The sequence below is a fragment of the Canis lupus genome, chromosome 4, assembly GCF_048164855.1.
Source record: "Canis lupus baileyi chromosome 4, mCanLup2.hap1, whole genome shotgun sequence".
Classification (NCBI taxonomy): Eukaryota; Metazoa; Chordata; class Mammalia; order Carnivora; family Canidae; genus Canis; species Canis lupus.
The window spans coordinates 12,006,848-12,024,054 of record NC_132841.1 but is presented as its reverse complement, the minus strand read 5'-3'; the positions used below and the strand labels follow the sequence as shown (position 1 = coordinate 12,024,054).

Here is a 17,207-nt window from a genome sequence, read left to right as displayed (position 1 = left end):
CAAAAAGAAGATCTAAGCCAACTAGTAGGCAGTATGCAGTATCCTCTGCTAGAATAAAACTTCAGCTTCAAATAAGCATGTGATGCTTCTAGCTTTTCTACTAAAGAAAGTTAATGAGTTTCTTTTGACTAAAGTGTTACAAAGGTGTGATTCTCAGAAATGAAAATCCAGATACCTCAAACTTCATGTGTAAAAAAGATACTCTTGAAAGGAAGCAAAATGTATATTCATTTCATGCCTTTTTTTCTCTGTATAAAACTTAAGTCCAATAGCAAAGAAACTGTGTTGAAATGAATGAAAATGAGATTATTAGTTCTTATAGAGAAGAGAACAGAAGTAGTCAAGAACTGATTTCAATGTCACATGCAAAGGAGGCTTTAGGCCACTAGACATGGATCAAGCCACCAGAGCTTTGCCCACCTACTTATGGGGAAATTTGTCCTTACTGTATGACCTAGAAAAGAGACCAGAAAGGCAAAAAGAGCACTGATTTCCCGAAAAACATTGACAATTGGCCTGAATATGAGTTCCTCAGAGGTTACCTGCTTGTTCCCTCAGGTCTAATATTCGCCTGCCTATACTTCCTTAAAGCTGTCACTTACCTCTGTAAGGTGTCAGTTTCTTAGCTGAAAATAACAATAGCATTCCCTTCAAGAACTGTTCTGAGAGCTGAAACTTTACAGAAATAATAAATTATATTTACAAAGGTTTTGTGTTGCCTTGGAAATTTAAGCTGCATACATACGAGTATTTCAAGTAGCTCCCTACAGTCCTGAAAACATGACCCAAAGTTGATGTGAAAAAGTCAAGGATGATCTTTCTAAATTTCATATTCCTCTAAATCTTCAGGTACCTACCTCCTCTGTCATGAAACCTTTGGCCAATCCAATATACATTTACTTTTCACCTCTAAATTTTATTTTAGCATTTAGTTTCTGACTCTGTCATATACCCACCACTTGTAACCTTTTGGCTGTTTATCAGTTTCTAGGTGGAAATTTTCTCCTACGAGTAGCTGAAAGCTCCTTGAAGACAGAGAAAAGTTTTGGTTGTTTTTTGTATCCTCTACAGTACATAGCACACTATCATGTTCTGACAGTTTGTTCACTGCCTGTTAATCCTATTAAGAGGAGCATCTCCTAGTTAGTGATTGTCAAACCTATCTGCAGATAAATTCACCAGGGAATGTTTTGTAAAATACTAATGTCTCACTCCAATTTTGAAAATTCAACTTTAACTGTCTTGGATAAAATCTGGGCATTTGTATTTTCTAAATGTCCTGCAGGTGATTCTTGTCTGCCATTTCTGCATGCCCTCCTTTAAGAGAAGTTCTGTAAAATTGTGCGGAGAAAGAATTGTGGTGAATGGCAAGAAGAGAGAATCTGGTTGTTGTTTTTTTTATATTGACTTAGAAGGTACAGAAGTTGAATTGGCTTCACATCAGTTCTGATTATTTGACAATCTTATAAGTTTTCAGACACCTCATTGACCTCTCAAGACACTGAGACATCTTAGATGTCTTGGATGTTTCAGGTAGTGCAGGCCTTAAGGAATGACACTTACCTTGCACATTTAAACCCCAAGTCTTTGTTACAGGTATTTTTTTGGTGGGAGAAGGTCCTCTTGGAATAGGACTTCAGAGGCAAATAGGGAGTATCTGCCTTGAGCCCAGTTGTAAAGATCTAGGTAACTCTTCTTCACATACTAGAAGTTCCATCCATTTAGGGTTGTGAGGGTTAGAAGAGAATACTAAACCAAATATGTTCCCTGCCAGGAAGCCATCTGTAGAAACCAGTAATTATATTTTAAAAATCAACTATATGCAACATACAATATCAAACATTTCTTTCAATGAGTTTATAATTCAAGAAGGCACATTAAGATATAAACCTATGAAACCTAGAAAACAAAATAAAAAGTCACATCTATGTAGAGAGAAATAGTAATGGCTACTAATAATTGCATGCTGACCATGTGCCAAGCATAGTGCCAAATATTTACACTTATGATCTCATTTAAATCTCATAACTTTATGAAGTGAGAACATTTTTTATTATCCTCATTTTATGGATATAGAAACCAAGATGTGAAAAAGCTGAGTAACTTGCACAGAGTTAGACAGCTAGAACATGGTAACAAAAGGATTATAAACCAATCTGATTCCAAAGTCTACACCATTGGTCCTCAGAGCCACTGCTTTGTAATGATAAAAAAAATAAGGGCAATGGTTGTTCAGAGGATCTAGAGAGTAGTGTGAGATGTGATGAGCAGAGAAAGTAGTCACAGTGGCAGTGAGATCTCCGCTGGCCCCGGAGGAATTTCAAATGAAATTAAGGAGTCTGGGCATGAGTTCATCACATGAATCCATGGTTCAGAAGCCCCTGAAGAAATGAGATTATCAGTGGCAGTAGAAAACACCTGCATTCTCTGACAGCAAATCTCAGTCCCAGAGTATAACCAGGATTATGACTTGCCCTGGACTTTGAATTGAAATCTGAGTAGTTTAATCTAGAATGATTCAGTAGGAAGATCTTCTAAAAGGGTTGAACTCTTCATGCAATGCCAAACTGAACCTACTTTCCCCACCTACAAATGTGTATTGAGCCATATGGTTGTTCAGCAAATGTTTCCCTAAGGCAGTGTTTTCCAAGGAGAACTATTTGCTTTTCATATTCACTTATCCTTTTGACAAAGTCATTTAATTCACTCATTCTTTATCTGACAAATGTGTTAATTCATTTATTTATCCCTTGATTTGACGAATTTTCTTTTATTGTTTATTATGTAAACTGTAATGGTAAACAAAATGGCAAGCTCTGCTTCCATGGAGCTTAGAGCCATGGACAGTGGTTCTAAATGCTAGCTGAACATGACCCTTGATACACTTTAGGCTGGAGATTGGGAATCTAATATGAACCAGAGTTGATATCCAGTGTAGTGGACTGGGAAAATGCATTTATATAGACTCTGTGGTAGTACATATATGGGAATAAAAGAAGGCAAATGTAGATGGAAGAAGGTAGCAAAGAGAAACATAGTGTGAGATAAGGTCTGGGATTTGGGAAACACTGGATTTAACAAAGTTAAATAGATTTCTTTGTACAGGCCTTCTTAACTCTTCAATAATCTAATGATCTGTGAATCTCCAAGAGGGATATTATATACAGTGTTACAAAGTTACTTTTACACAGAGCTTATTGAGACTGTCATGTTTCTTATCAAGGAAATGCTGCTATATATACTACGTAAGTATAGTATAGACTACAGGGATGGGGAATGTAAAAGTGGGGCAGGTGAAATAATTTTGTTCCAGAAGTTAAGAAGATTGGTAATAAATCTGCTAAAATCCAGATCTCTAATCTCTGAAGGATTTTGAAAGGGACCTCAGATTGGAATTAATAGCTGTTTACATAAATGGCATGTAATATAATACCACACAGTGATATGTTCAATTTCATCAACTGATTTTCACCACTTAAAAAAGTGTTTAATAATATTTTCCAGTTTTGAAAAAAAGGGGGATTTGTTTCAATATTTCTAAATGTAAAAGGCAAAGTATAATTGTAGGAGGAATTCATTATATTCGTGATTTGAGTTAGAATCAAGGCTAAGGATCACTAATCTTTTGAGGATAGCCTTTGTTCTTAATTCACTGAAAAAGAACTCGTAGTTAATGTGCACTAGATGAGAATCAAATTTTAGAGGAAGAATTTAGGGAAAACTTATTTAAAGAGGAAATGCATGGAATGGAATTGACTATTATAGGTATCTTCCTGTACAAACTTGATTGCAAAGATTTCTCACTGATTAACCTTTGCATATTAAATATGCCTAACTGGAATTTGAAAGTCATGAGACTGTTTCATTTATATGGCTTTGGAAAACATTTTGACCTGTTTAGGGAGTTGAGCCAAAAGCCTTAAGGCAGGAACTTTAGAGGTGTAAAAAAAAATGCGTAACCTTCATTATATTTCCTGCATGTTGATTGACTAGGTCTACTTTATTGCTCTCACATGGTAGTCACTCCATACACTGCTTCTAATAATCCTTTAAAAAAATTGAGTACACTTAAGTTTCAGAATAGAAGTAACATATGACATAATCCCACAACAATACAATGAGGCAGGTATTTCTAATAAGTGGTTAAGCTTTGCCTAATGTTACACAGCTGGTAAACAGCCCAAAGGATCAGTACCTATAACTGACACTAGAGCCTAAGCTCACATTAAAGGATAATTTTTAAACAAATAGAAAGTAAACACATGTCAAAGATTTCATTTAACTCATTAAATAAATGAGAGAAGTGGTAAGATGTTATAACCAGCTCAAAGAGTGTCCAAAGAACAGACATGATTATAGATCAGCAATGTTGAAATGAATTTGCAAATGGACACAAAACTGGCTGCTTCCACAGTGGAGCGAAGTCTTTGAACTTCCACTAGACAGAATTTATTTGCCTGTCTATAGACAAGAATTCTTTTGTACTGCTATCAGTTACCTTCAACTTACAGTGTTGTAAAATAGTTCAAAAGCAATGAAAGACTCATAGTCCCCACGGAATGGAATAACCTGGAAGAATGTGCTTTAAACAAGGCATATATACTAATAAAGAGTCCTGTTCATTAAGGAATAAACTTTCCTTTTTTACAGCAAGGTTGTATGCTTCTAAAAAATAGAGATATTATCTTTCTAATATCTACTTTATAGTCCTCAAAATGGTGCTTAATAAACACATTTTGATGTTGACTAATCCCTGGCCTTTAGAATTTTGTTTTTGTTTTGTTTTCAAGAATAACTGGTATTTATTTATTTTTTAAAGATTTTATTTATTTATTCATGAGAGACACAGAGAGAGGGAGAGGCAGAGACACAGGCAGAGGGAGAAGCAGGCTCCATGCCGGGAGCCCGACTTGGGACTCGATCCTGGGACTCCAGTATCACACTCTTGGCCGAAGGCAGGTGCTAAACCACTGAGCTACCCAGGGATTCCCAAGAATAACTGGTATTTATGTTTCAAAAATGTGTTTACAGCACACAGTTCTTGATTTCCAAGCCGGATCCCAAACTTAGCAGCAGTTTCAGGGTTTTACTTTAGATCAATGTACTTTATAGCAGTATTTTAATTGAGTGTTGAACTATGACAACAACACAGCCAGCCCTGCTTATCGAAGATAATGTTATCAAAATCTGAGGGTGTAGCCTTATCTAATTAGATAAATACAAAGAGTTTAATGAACTAATATTCTGTTCTCCTTGAGGTAATGAAGAACACATCCTTCTTATAAATCTTTTGAGTGATTGTTTTCTAGACTCATTATAAATATTAAGTTTAACAAATGCCCTATTCTTAGACATTATCATCTCCTTCCTTTCCCTCAAAAAAAAAAATGGAAAAGCTTGGAATACCCACCAATTATCAACAAGGTTATCCCTGAGTTTTAAAATTTTGATTGACGTGTGTGTGTGTGTGTGTGTGTGTGTGTGTGTGTGTAAACAAAAATTTATTTACAAAAACAAGTGGCAGGGCCATATTTGGCATTCAGACTATAATTTACGAAGTGCTGGCTTAGGGTGTGGGCTCTGGGTCAGTCGCTGTGGTCAAATTCAGGTTCTGCCTCTTATTATTTGGTTGACCCTGGGTGAGTTACTAAACATCTCTATGCCTTAGATTTGTTATCTCTATAATGGGAATAATAGTATCTATCTGGGTTTGTAGGGAGGACACTTGCACAGTGGTCAGAAAGTGTCTGACACACAGTAAGCTTTCAGTGATGGGCAGCTCTTATTGTTCTGTTTTAAAATGGACCCTTTTGAAGAACTAACATTTCACTTATCTGAATGTATCTTCATTGATCCAGTGAAGTAAATTCAGCAAGAATGATGACTAATCCCATGGGTTGTCCAAATTGATTGCTTTTTTTCCCCCCATTTTATCTCTTTTGTTTATCAATAGATACAATATTTTCTACAGAGGCCACATAACATGTTTGCAATCATATTTGAAATTAGAAAAATATAAAATTAAAGTTTGATACTAGAGGAGACAACTAATGAAAATCTGTTTTCCAGCTACTAAATCAGACTAAACCTCCTGGAACAGTGGGTTTGGGGGAAAAATCCTTAATACTTCTAGGTTCAGTCCTCATGTGCTGGTTTTTTGTTTGCTTGTTTTTCATTTCTTGTCTGTTTACCTTCCTTTGACTTCCCGAAGGAGCAAGTCTAGTGCTGAGAGTCGAACATCAGTGGAAATAACAGAATCTTTTCACTCCTCCTACTGTGAGCTGCCTAATGAACAGTTGACATATTTCTAAGAACATACTCCATGTCCCAAGTTTCTAATTGTTTGGTCATGAAATGAGGGAGGCTATGAACATCTTTATAAGAGCAAACTCTGTGCAGAGTCACTACATTTCTAAACTGGGGCCCAAATCAGGGAACTGCACACTGCTATTATTTAATCCAGCTGAAGTTTCCGCTAATAGAAGCTGGTTCCCCCAGCCACAGCTGGCTAATTACAAGCTTCAAGATTATTTTTCTCTCATTTGAGCTGTTTTGGAATACTTAACCCAATATGGAATTAATAGCTATTTGACTTCTGGCAAACATGCCTGAATAGTTCAACTTCTGCAACCTGAGGGATATAGAACATGGAAGTTTGAAAAAAAAAAAAAAAAAGGAAAGGACAAATTCTCATTGCATGATAGAGGACTTCTATGGCTGAAGGAGGTGGTGCAGAGATTCTCAACTCCAAAATTAGAGCTTCAGAATGCCACACTCTCCATTTTTAATCCTATCTAAGTAGTCACAAATGAGAGAGTTAACAATCATAAAGTTTTTCTTAAAATGGCTTAAAATCTGCAGTACTATAATAACACAAGAATCTTTTGCATTCTGTGGTTGTTTGTGTTTTTTGAGACACTTACAAACACCGTACTATCTGATCTCTAAAGTGAAGGTAAAAACCAGTGAGGTAGCAGAAGAGGTATACTTTCCTTTGATTAAAAAAAAAAGAACAGAGTGAGAAGTTTAGTGACAGATAGAAACCAGAATACCTGACTCCAAATCTAAGGTTCTCTGCATTAAAGCTGATTCTCCTCAGCGGTGCTGCCACTAGCATATCCACACAGTACACTAATTAAATCCAGATGGCTTGTGAATCTCCTTCATTTCCATCTGGGATAATGTAGAGAATGTATAGAAGCAATTCCTCTCCTTGAGTATTTTAAGGGTCAGTTGCAAGTTTTGATTATCAAAGAAAATCAAAATTATCTCTTTCTTTACCATAAAAAGTCAATCTCCTCACATAAGTACATTAGTGCTCCTAACACATTAGTAGCATGCCACAGCTGCCCAAATCAAATCATTAAAAAGGAAAAAAAGAAGCACAAAATTCCAGACTACAAATAAACCTATAAAACCCCCATTGAGAAATGAGATTACTTCCTTATGGATTTCATGAAACAAAGATGAGGTTTTCTCACTTATATTTATGAAACAGGTCTTGCAAGCAACTTAAGCAGCTGGAGGGCAAACTATAGAACTCAGGAGGCAAATGTCATCAAAGATGTCCACGAAGCTTCCAGGATTCACTGGGCACTAGAAATGGGGGTCTCTGGTTTAAAGTTGGTCTGCCTGAGCTCAAACCTCAGCACTGCTGCTTGGTAGCCAGGTGATGTTAGGCAAATTATTGGCCCTCCCTAAGCCTCAGGGCTTTAGTGCTTTCCTAAACACTATACATGGGGATAATGATATTACCTTCATAGGTCTGTGGTAGGATCAAATGAGATAAAGCTCATATTCCCATGTTGTATGTGAAAGCATTTAATGTTTATTATTCAGGGAATATTAATTTGAGCCTCTCCTTAAACTGGATGGCAGAGAGAAAACTATGAAGCTTAAAATTTCATATAGATCAAAGACATTTGTCCATTGAAGAGGAATTTGGGTATAATTTAATCCATATATATCAGATGAGAACTCAATATGCATTAGGAAATAAATATATCTTCACTGAGCATATTCTCTGTTCCATGAGAGCATGAAAAGTTCTTAGCTCTAATGTATATGACACAATACAAGAGGTACTACGAGGCTTTATAGAGTTAATTGCCAAATGAGTGGTATTTACCAGTGTTTTTCAAAACTGGGATCCATGCACTTCTGTGTGATCCACAAATATCCTTATTATGAAAGGCCCCTATGTGATGTTTTGATCCACTGTTATGCATATCTATTTTATAATAATATAATCATATTCTGGATTATTTGGTGGTAACATAACTGAGTACATTTGTAGTTGTGACTGTGATTGTGTGGAGTCCAAATCATATCATTTTTTCTGTGCCTATCCACCAAGAATTAACCAACACGTGAAGCATTCAAACCAATTAAAATGCAAATTGAGGAACGCCCTGGTGGCTCAGTGGTTGAGTGTCTGCCTTTTGGCCCAGGGTCCCTGGAATCCCGGGATCAAGTCCCACATCAGGCTCCCTGCAGGGAGCCTGCTTCCTTCTCTGTCTCTCTCTGTGTCTCTCCTGAATAAATAAATAAAATCTAAATAAATAAATAAAATGCAAATTGATTTTAGAAGGCTATATAAATAGTAGAGAAGGAGTGGAAGAAGAATTTGAGTTATCCTATAAGAATAAAGTAATCACAGGCATGCTCACCTAAAAACAATGGAGGATATTATAGTGGATCTCATATTCATGTGAAAACAAAGAAAAAAGACCTGAAAAAAAAAAAAAAAAGACCTGTCATATTATAATGATCCTGCTACTTTGTGAATTTTATATTTTGCTTATATTTAATCAATAAATATATCTTTATCCCATTGTTGTATAGGAGCCATAAACTGAGAGACTATATATATATACATTTCATGGTCTTTTAAAACTACCATTTGGTTCCCATAGAATTTTTGTAGATTATTTAGGATTTTCTACACAGATAAGCATGTCATTTGCAGGTAGTTCTATTTCTTTCATCCTAATCTGAATGCCTAAACAACAGAAATTCAAAGGATTATAAGACACTATTATAAAAACTATATGCCAATTAATTGGACAACCTGGAAGAAATGGAAAAATTCCTAGAAATATGCAATCTTACAAAATGGAATCAGGAAGAAATAGAAAATGTGGACATACCAATTACTCGGAACAAAATTGAATCAGTAATCAAAAAACTCCCAAAAAAACTACAGGACCAGATGAATTCACTGGTGAATTCTACCAAATGTTTAAAGAATTGATACCTATTCTCCTCCTATTTCAAAAAATAGAAGAGAAAGGAAAGTTTCAAAATACATCTCATAAGACTGGCTTTACCCTGATACCAACACCAGACAAAAAACACTATTAAAAAGGAAACTACACGTTAATGTTCCTGATGAACATAGATGCAAAAATCCTCAACAAAATATTAACAAACTACATTTAACAATTCATTAAAAGAATCATTCACCACATTCAAGTGGGATTTATTCTGAGAATGCAAGTATGGTTCAATATTCACCAATTAATCAATGTGATACACCATGTCAACAAGAGATAAAAATCGTATGATCACTTCAATAGATGCAGAAGAAGCATTTGAAAAAATTCAACATTCATTCATGAGAAAAATTCTCAACAAAATGGGTTTAGAGGAATCATTCCCTAACATAATAAAGGCCATATATGACAAAACCATAGCTAACATCATATTCAATGTTTATTTCCTTTTCTTGCCATATTGCATTGGCCAGAACCTACAGTACAATGTTGCGTACTCAAAAAAGTTTCATTTTGATGAGAATCTGCTTTAATTTTTGGTATGAGTCTGTCTTTTCTTGCCTAACTTTAGATCCTCAGCCAATACCACTGTCTGTATGTTTAGAGGCAGATCCACTAATCATATGACATTTCACAGACCAAGGAACTTATTTTAAAGCAAAAGAGGTACAAAAATGGGCACAAGACAGTGGGATCCACCAGTCCTGTCTCATACTGTACCACTGTATCACTCTGGAGCTGCTGGTCAGAAAGAGTGACTGAGCTATCTATTATGGTGCCAGCTTGGAAATGATGCACAACAAGGATGTGATATCATCTCAAAGAATCTAGCCTACACTCTAAATCAATAGTGCTGCGTTTTTGATTGGTAAAAAACATGGGTCCAAAACGTAGAAATTTGAATGGCCCTGGTTGCCTGTTTCCCATCACTCCTGGTACCGAGTCAAGGAAATTTTGCTTACCATCCCCACTGAGAGGTCTGTGGCTTATGGGGGAAATGGCAAAAAATCCCATTGAAGTCTTTCTCCCAAGACTCCTGTCAAAGGACCAGCTGACAAAAAAAAAAAAAGGAATTACCATCTAGGCAGGTATAGTGACACTATCAGGAGGAGATTGGTCTTTTGTTATACTTAGAAGAAATAATATAAAACAATAAGACTTTAGTCTCGAATACTATATTGATTTGAGTTCAACTACTTTTTAAAAATCATAATTTTCATTAATTGGGTACTTCCATTAGAGTCAGAGGGTCACTGCCTATATCCAGATCTATTAAGAATACAATTATAAGATGTTGAATATTCGCCTGCACATCTTGGGGAATTGAAAGGGAGAAAAAGTAGTGAAAATGGTAACAAATCAGGGATAAGGATGATTGGGAATGTTTGTTTATATACAAATCTAAATCCTTCAGTCATTTATTAAGCAGTATAATGATAATTAAATCAGGGAAGCATAGATCAGTAGGACAGCAGCTTGTCTTCAGTACTGACTACTCTTCGTTTTTCTATCCTCAGCTATCTTGATCCACTGCCCACCTCTGACTGCCAAGACCTGTCTTCTTAAAGGGTGTTAAGCTATTGCCTGTTTTTATTTTATTTACTTTCTTTGTTAGCCTTTCCAGTTTCATAAGTGCAGTTTCTTGCTCATCTATCTTCTTCACAGCTTTATCTCTGGCACCTAGCACAGTGCCTGACAGACATTCACTCTATTTACTAAATGAATGAATGACTCACCAATGTTAAAGACATACAGTAGAGTGCTATTCTATTTAAAATTATGCTGTAGGTAGATAATTATGTGTCATATGTTATTAAGTATAATCAAGTTACTAAGCAATACTTACAGTATAATCTCATTTTTAAAATTTTGATCAAAATTAATAGATAGTAATGCTGATTGTCTCTGGAAAATGGGAATAAGGGATGGCTGGGTGGTTCAGCGGTTGAGCATCTGCCTTCAGCTCAGGGCATGATCCTGGAGTCCTGGGATCAAGTCCCACATTGGGTTCCTTGCATGAGGCCTGCTTCTCCCTCTGCCTGTGTCTCTGCCTCTCTCTCTGTGTGTCTCTCATGAATAAGTAAAATCTAAAAAAAAAAGAAAATGGGAATAAGAGTGTTTATTCTTTTCTGATAGTTTTACCTGCATTTTCAGTTTTTATCTGCAATGAACATATATTGCTTTATTTTAACAAAGATACATTTACTTTCAATAAAAATGATAATGACAAACTTGTCTGTTGAGACTTGTTTTTACAGATTTTTGTCCATATGGAAAAACAAAGAAGATCATTTTACCTGTAACTAAAAATGGAATAACATGGTCTTGTCTCTGGGCTATGGTTCTCAATTGGAGGCAATTTTTCTTCCTCAGGGATCATTTGGCAGTGTCTAGATATTTTTGATTATCATAATTTGGGAAGTGGGGTGTAGCTGCCACTTGCATGTAGTGAGTAGGGGCCTGAGATGCTGCTAAACATCCTACAATGCACAGGGCAGCTCCACCACAAAAAGAATTATCTGGTCCAAAATGACAGTTGGAGCATCAAGTCTGAGAAACCCTGATCTAGAGTAATTAGAATTTTGATGCTGGGAGACTCTCTGATGGTAAAAATTTAAGACTATAGAATCAGGTTAATGAAGGAAATTTTTTAGGCATCAACATTTAACTGCTCACTCTGGTTAGAGATAAGTCATGCATTTATTCAAAATGAAGTTCATAAAAATATATTTTTAAAGATTTTATTTATTAATTCCTGAGAGACACAGAGAGAAGCAAAGACATAGATAGAGGGAGAAGCAGGTTCCCCACAGGGAGCCCAATGTGGGACTTGATCCCCGGACCAGTATTACACTCTGAGCCAAAGGCAGACACTCAACCGCTGAGCCACACAGGCATCCCAAGTTCATAAAAATATTTTTAAAAGTATTTCTTTATAGCTCTGTTTACATATGGTTCATTATAGGAAAAGGAGAGGCAGTATTAAAGGAACACCGAATAAAACAAGATTGTATTGGCTATTTTCATTTGATAGTTTTGTGAAAAAAGTAAATTATTGATATAATAGTAATCCCTTCAGGGCCAGCATAATGTTTTCTAATCAGTGGCTCAGTCAGATATCCAAAAATAGGTCCTAGAAGTTAGAATTACTGAACACTTCACAAGGGAGATTTCTCAATCTTACTATCTAAGACCTTTAAAATAGAGACTTAGGAACACAGGCAACACCCTTTTTGAACTCGGCCATAGTAACTTCTTGCAAGATACATCCACGAAGGCAAAAGAAACAAAAGCAAAAATGAACTATTAGGACTTCATCAAGATAAGAAGCTTTGGCACAGCAAAGGAGACAGTCAACAAAACTCAAAGACAACCTACAGAATGGGAGAAGATATTTGCAAATGACGTATCAGATAAAGGGCTAGTTTCCAAGATCTATAAAGAACTTATTAAACTCAACACCAAAGAAACAAACAATCCAATCATGAAATGGGCAAAAGACATGAACAGAAATCTCACAGAGGAAGACATAGACATGGCCAACATGCATATGAGAAAATGCTCTGCATCACTTGCCATCAGGGAAATATAAATCAAAACCACAATGAGATACCACCTCACACCAGTGAGAATGGGGAAAATTAACAAGGCAGGAAACAACAAATGTCGGAGAGGATGCGGAGAAAAGGGAACCCTCTTACACTGTTGGTGGGAATGTGAACTGGTGCAGCCACTCTGGAAAACTGTGTGGAGGTTCCTCAAACAGTTAAAAATATACCTGCCCTACGACCCAGCAATTGCACTGCTGGGGATTTACCCCAAAGATACAGATGCAGTGAAACGCCGAGACACCTGCACCCCGATGTTTATAGCAGCAATGGCCACGATAGCCAAACTGTGGAAGGAGCCTCGGTGTCCAAAGAAAGATGAATGGATAAAGAAGATGTGGTTTATGTATACAATGGAATATTACTCAGCTATTAGAAATGACAAATACCCACCATTTGCTTCAACGTGGATGGAACTGGAGGGTATTATGCTGAGTGAAGTAAGTCAGTCGGAGAAGGACAAACATTATATGTTCTCATTCATTTGGGGAATATAAATAATAGTGAAAGGGAATATAAGGGAAGGGAGAAGAAATGTGTGGGAAATATCAGAAAGGGAGACAGAACGTAAAGACTGCTAACTCTGGGAAACGAACTAGGGGTGGTAGAAGGGGAGGAGGGCGGGGGGTGGGAGTGAATGGGTGACGGGCACTGGGGGTTATTCTGTATGTTAGTAAATTGAACACCAATAAAAAATAAATTAAAAAAATAAAATAGAGACTTAGGGATATTTTATTTGTTTATAAAAAGCTCTAAAAAAAGATTTTATGTATTTATTTGAAAGAGAGAGCACTGACTCCAACACTCACCATCTCTTTCAACAGGCCCCATTGCTTCTTGGAACTCCCTAACTTTCCCCAACCCATCTTTCCCTGGATTCCACCCTTACACGAGAGAGAGAGAGGGAGAGAGAGAGAGAGAGAGAGAGAGAAAGAGAGACAGCCTCTGATCCCATGCCACGGTGGGGGTTGTGGTGGCCTGAAGGCATGACCAGGGAGTGGGGGAGGAACAAAGGGACAAGCAGACTCCCTGCTGAGCCGGAAGCCTGCCTTAGGGCTTGACATGGTCTTGACCCAGGGCTTGACATGAGATCATGATCTGAGCCAAAGTCAGACACACAACGAGCCACCCAGGTGCCCCTATAAATCACTTTTATTAAAAGAAAAGTATAAGATATGATCCAAAAGACTCCTGTGAACATGTTTGCATATTCAGTTGCAATTTAACTGAATTAATTGAGCTATTTGGAGCAAAAATATAAACACTGTAGAATCTTTCCAAGAGACTTACTTCTCTCCATTCCTACAGACCAACAATGTTTCTCAACTAGAGTTTTGCTAGTCCTAACTAGATTCCTCACCCCTACTTTACATCATAGACATTGCTCATGAATCCAGGTTAATTTCTCTGGTTATCTCAAGTGCAAAATGAGGGTAGTATCTTTTCTACAGGATAATGGTGAGAAACAAAAATGACATACATAAAGCATCTAAAACAGTGTTGAACACATAGTGGATGCTCAGTAAGAAGAATTTAAGCAAAATAATGTCTATGCTCATGGAGTGATGAGGGGCTTTCAGCCCTACCACACATACTGGCATTTATGTTTGCATAATAACATATTTTATACACTTGTGTCTGAAATTATGAGAACTTGCCAGACTGTAAGCACAATAAGTTCCCACCTCATGGAAGCCTGAAAATCACTTGTCCCAACCTATTTCCAACTTCTTTCCAACCTCTTCAACTTTCTGGTAAGTAATATATCTTAGACGAGTGCAAATCCAAGATACGTTTGTTTCTAAGTTGTTTGGTCCTTGGGCAGCAAGAGTAACTAAATGAATAAGAAAATATCTTCTCTTCCAGTCACTTTCAGAGACAATGGAAATATCCTAATAATGCTGAGTCTCAGACATGTATCTGTTCTCCAGAAATTTAAAACTACTATTTATTGACATTTATCTTTTTGTACTTACTCCTTGTGCCAACCCTAAAAATAGTCATTATTTATACTATTTAATTGGATGAGGAAGTTGAAGTTTACAGAGATAGAGATTTGCTCAAGGTGACATGGCTGTAACTACATAATTTGGATTTAATTCCGTGTTTCTCTAACTTGTATGCCCACTACTCCTCAGCATCAATATATTAGAAGGAAACTAGATAAGCTAAAATCTATTTAATCTCCCCAAAGGTAATTGAGAGTTGAGAAAAAGTTAGATATTTCTCTGGACCAAATGGAGTTCTTTGCTTTTTTAAAGAACTCAAAATAGTTGATTGACTCCTTATGCTAAATTTTTTTTTGCTTCACTTTTAACCACAAACATTTTTTTGCCAAATTTTTTCTTCTCAATGCTAATAATTTCTTCTTCGATGCTAATGTAGTTTTGTTTTATCCCAAAGGAAGGAAAAAACCACCTAGAATGACATGAACCTGTAGCCTAAATGTAGACTCCACGTCTATTTGTTCAAATTCACATTCCCTGGCCCATCCATAAGTCTGTCTCTTTTTCTCAGTGGGAGACCATATTCCTTAAAGTCAGTTGCAATAAAAACACACATTATTGCTGGAATAAGCTACATGCTACTAAGGAAAAAAATCAATACAATAGTTAACACACACTCTTCGAATACCTAACTAAATTGAGTGTGTAAACATTCTAAAAAGAAATTATTGCTTTCTTATTTTTCCCTCCAATCATGGGAGTCATTTCTCCTATCTCTGCTTACCTTGGCAGCTAGTCAAGACTGTCTTTCATTTCTATTCATTCTTTGTTATATCTGCCACATGTTTGAATAGTCATAGTTCTGTGCTCAGCTTGTAATTAGATGAAGTGATGAAAATAACTTTTACATGAGTCCAATTTTCTCTGCATAAAAATAACTCCTTTGAGTCTTCTGATGTAATAAATTATAGAAAGCTTTAGGTAGGACTAGTTCTAAAATTGGAGTCTGATTTGGACCAGATGCGTCTTAGTGGTATCAGAACTATCTTTTACATTGTGTTCTTTTATTGTAAGCTTAGATGCTATGCCACAATTCATTTAATGGGTTCTGCAAATGTGGAGATTTTTAGTCCAATTACCAGTAGGACACTGTTGTCATTTTACACCCTAACTCCCATCCAATAATCACGCTAGGTCCCAAACAGCTTATTTATAAAGTTGAAGATCGAGGATCACATTCTGAAGCTCCTTTCAGGCCTGCTGTTTGCAATTCTATTTGCTTCAATTTCCATATCCAGATATATAACACAACAGGCCACAATTTGGAATTTGGGTCTTGGGCTTTTAAAAAATCTCACATTTTCTAAAATTGTATTAGGAGCAAAGATTCCCCTCACTCAGCTTACTAGAGGCATTAGACATTACTAGAATGAATATCAAAACTCTTACTTTGAAGTGCTTTAACTTGATCCAATAATAAAAACAATGGTAAATAATTTATATCTTCATAGCACTGTAACTTATAAATTAAATTCAGGATAGCAAACTGATACCTCTAAAAGGCTCATTAGGTAACCTAAATGAGTAAACCTAGGTGTGGCTGAATGTAAAGGAGACAAACATGCCTAAGAGTCCACACATTGGAATACTTGATGCAATTCAGCAATATACAAGATCTCCCTCTCTCTTTCTCTTTTATTTCCTTACCCAGATCCAAAGCTATGAAATCTGAATGAGTAGCAAACCCCTCAATGACTGGAATGTCATCCATAAAAGTTCCTGGGAAGAGAGGAATGACCTCAGAGAGTGAAGTTGCCTTTATTCTCTACAACCCCCCTCTGTGCACCAGGGATACTAGGGCTGTGGAGCCAGCCTTCATTAGTAAAGTGCAAAAGAACTGGAACATTTCCTTGCTGAAGTACAAAGGCCCTTTGCCTCTTTTGTTGGCTCAGAAGCTTCAATCGGCTGTAGAGTTTCAAAGGTTCAACCAGCGGAGTTCCAACTGGGCAGGGATTGAGTAGTGCCCTGGGTACTGAGTAGGGAAGCAAGTGTCTCTGCCCACTCAGTAACCCCAGGCTGATGGGATCTCTCTACAAAGGTTGAAACATAATGTTTTATGATTTGAGCCACCACAAGAACAGCAGAGAACAGGGTGATGAAATACCACTCTACCCTTCACTATCAAACATCTATTTATTACTTGGCTACCTTTGAAAGAACATAAACTGTTCTTAAGGACTTACCAAACCTATTCTCTAGCATCACACATTCAGAACAGGCAGCTTCCTTTGAAAGTTAAAAGAGAGTCAGGCCATCCTAGCTAGTAGTTAGAGAGTCAGTGATGGACAGATATATAAAAGCCAAGTTAAGTGAAAGGG

At 36.6% G+C, this 17,207-nt stretch overlaps 1 long non-coding RNA gene across 3 annotated transcripts in view; it reads left to right on the top strand.

Moving 5' to 3' along the window:
• The window catches only part of LOC140631861 (uncharacterized), a 280,039-nt gene that overhangs the window by 85,018 nt on the left and 177,814 nt on the right, over window positions 1-17,207 (top strand). Inside the window, exon 6 of one of the 3 annotated variants that reach the window (XR_012029379.1) lies at window positions 10,793-13,264. The exons of the other annotated variants lie outside the window; for them this stretch is intronic. This is a non-coding gene — a long non-coding RNA (uncharacterized lncRNA). Of the gene's footprint in view, window positions 1-10,792; window positions 13,265-17,207 lie in introns of those variants that run through there. 3 annotated transcript variants of the gene reach the window in all.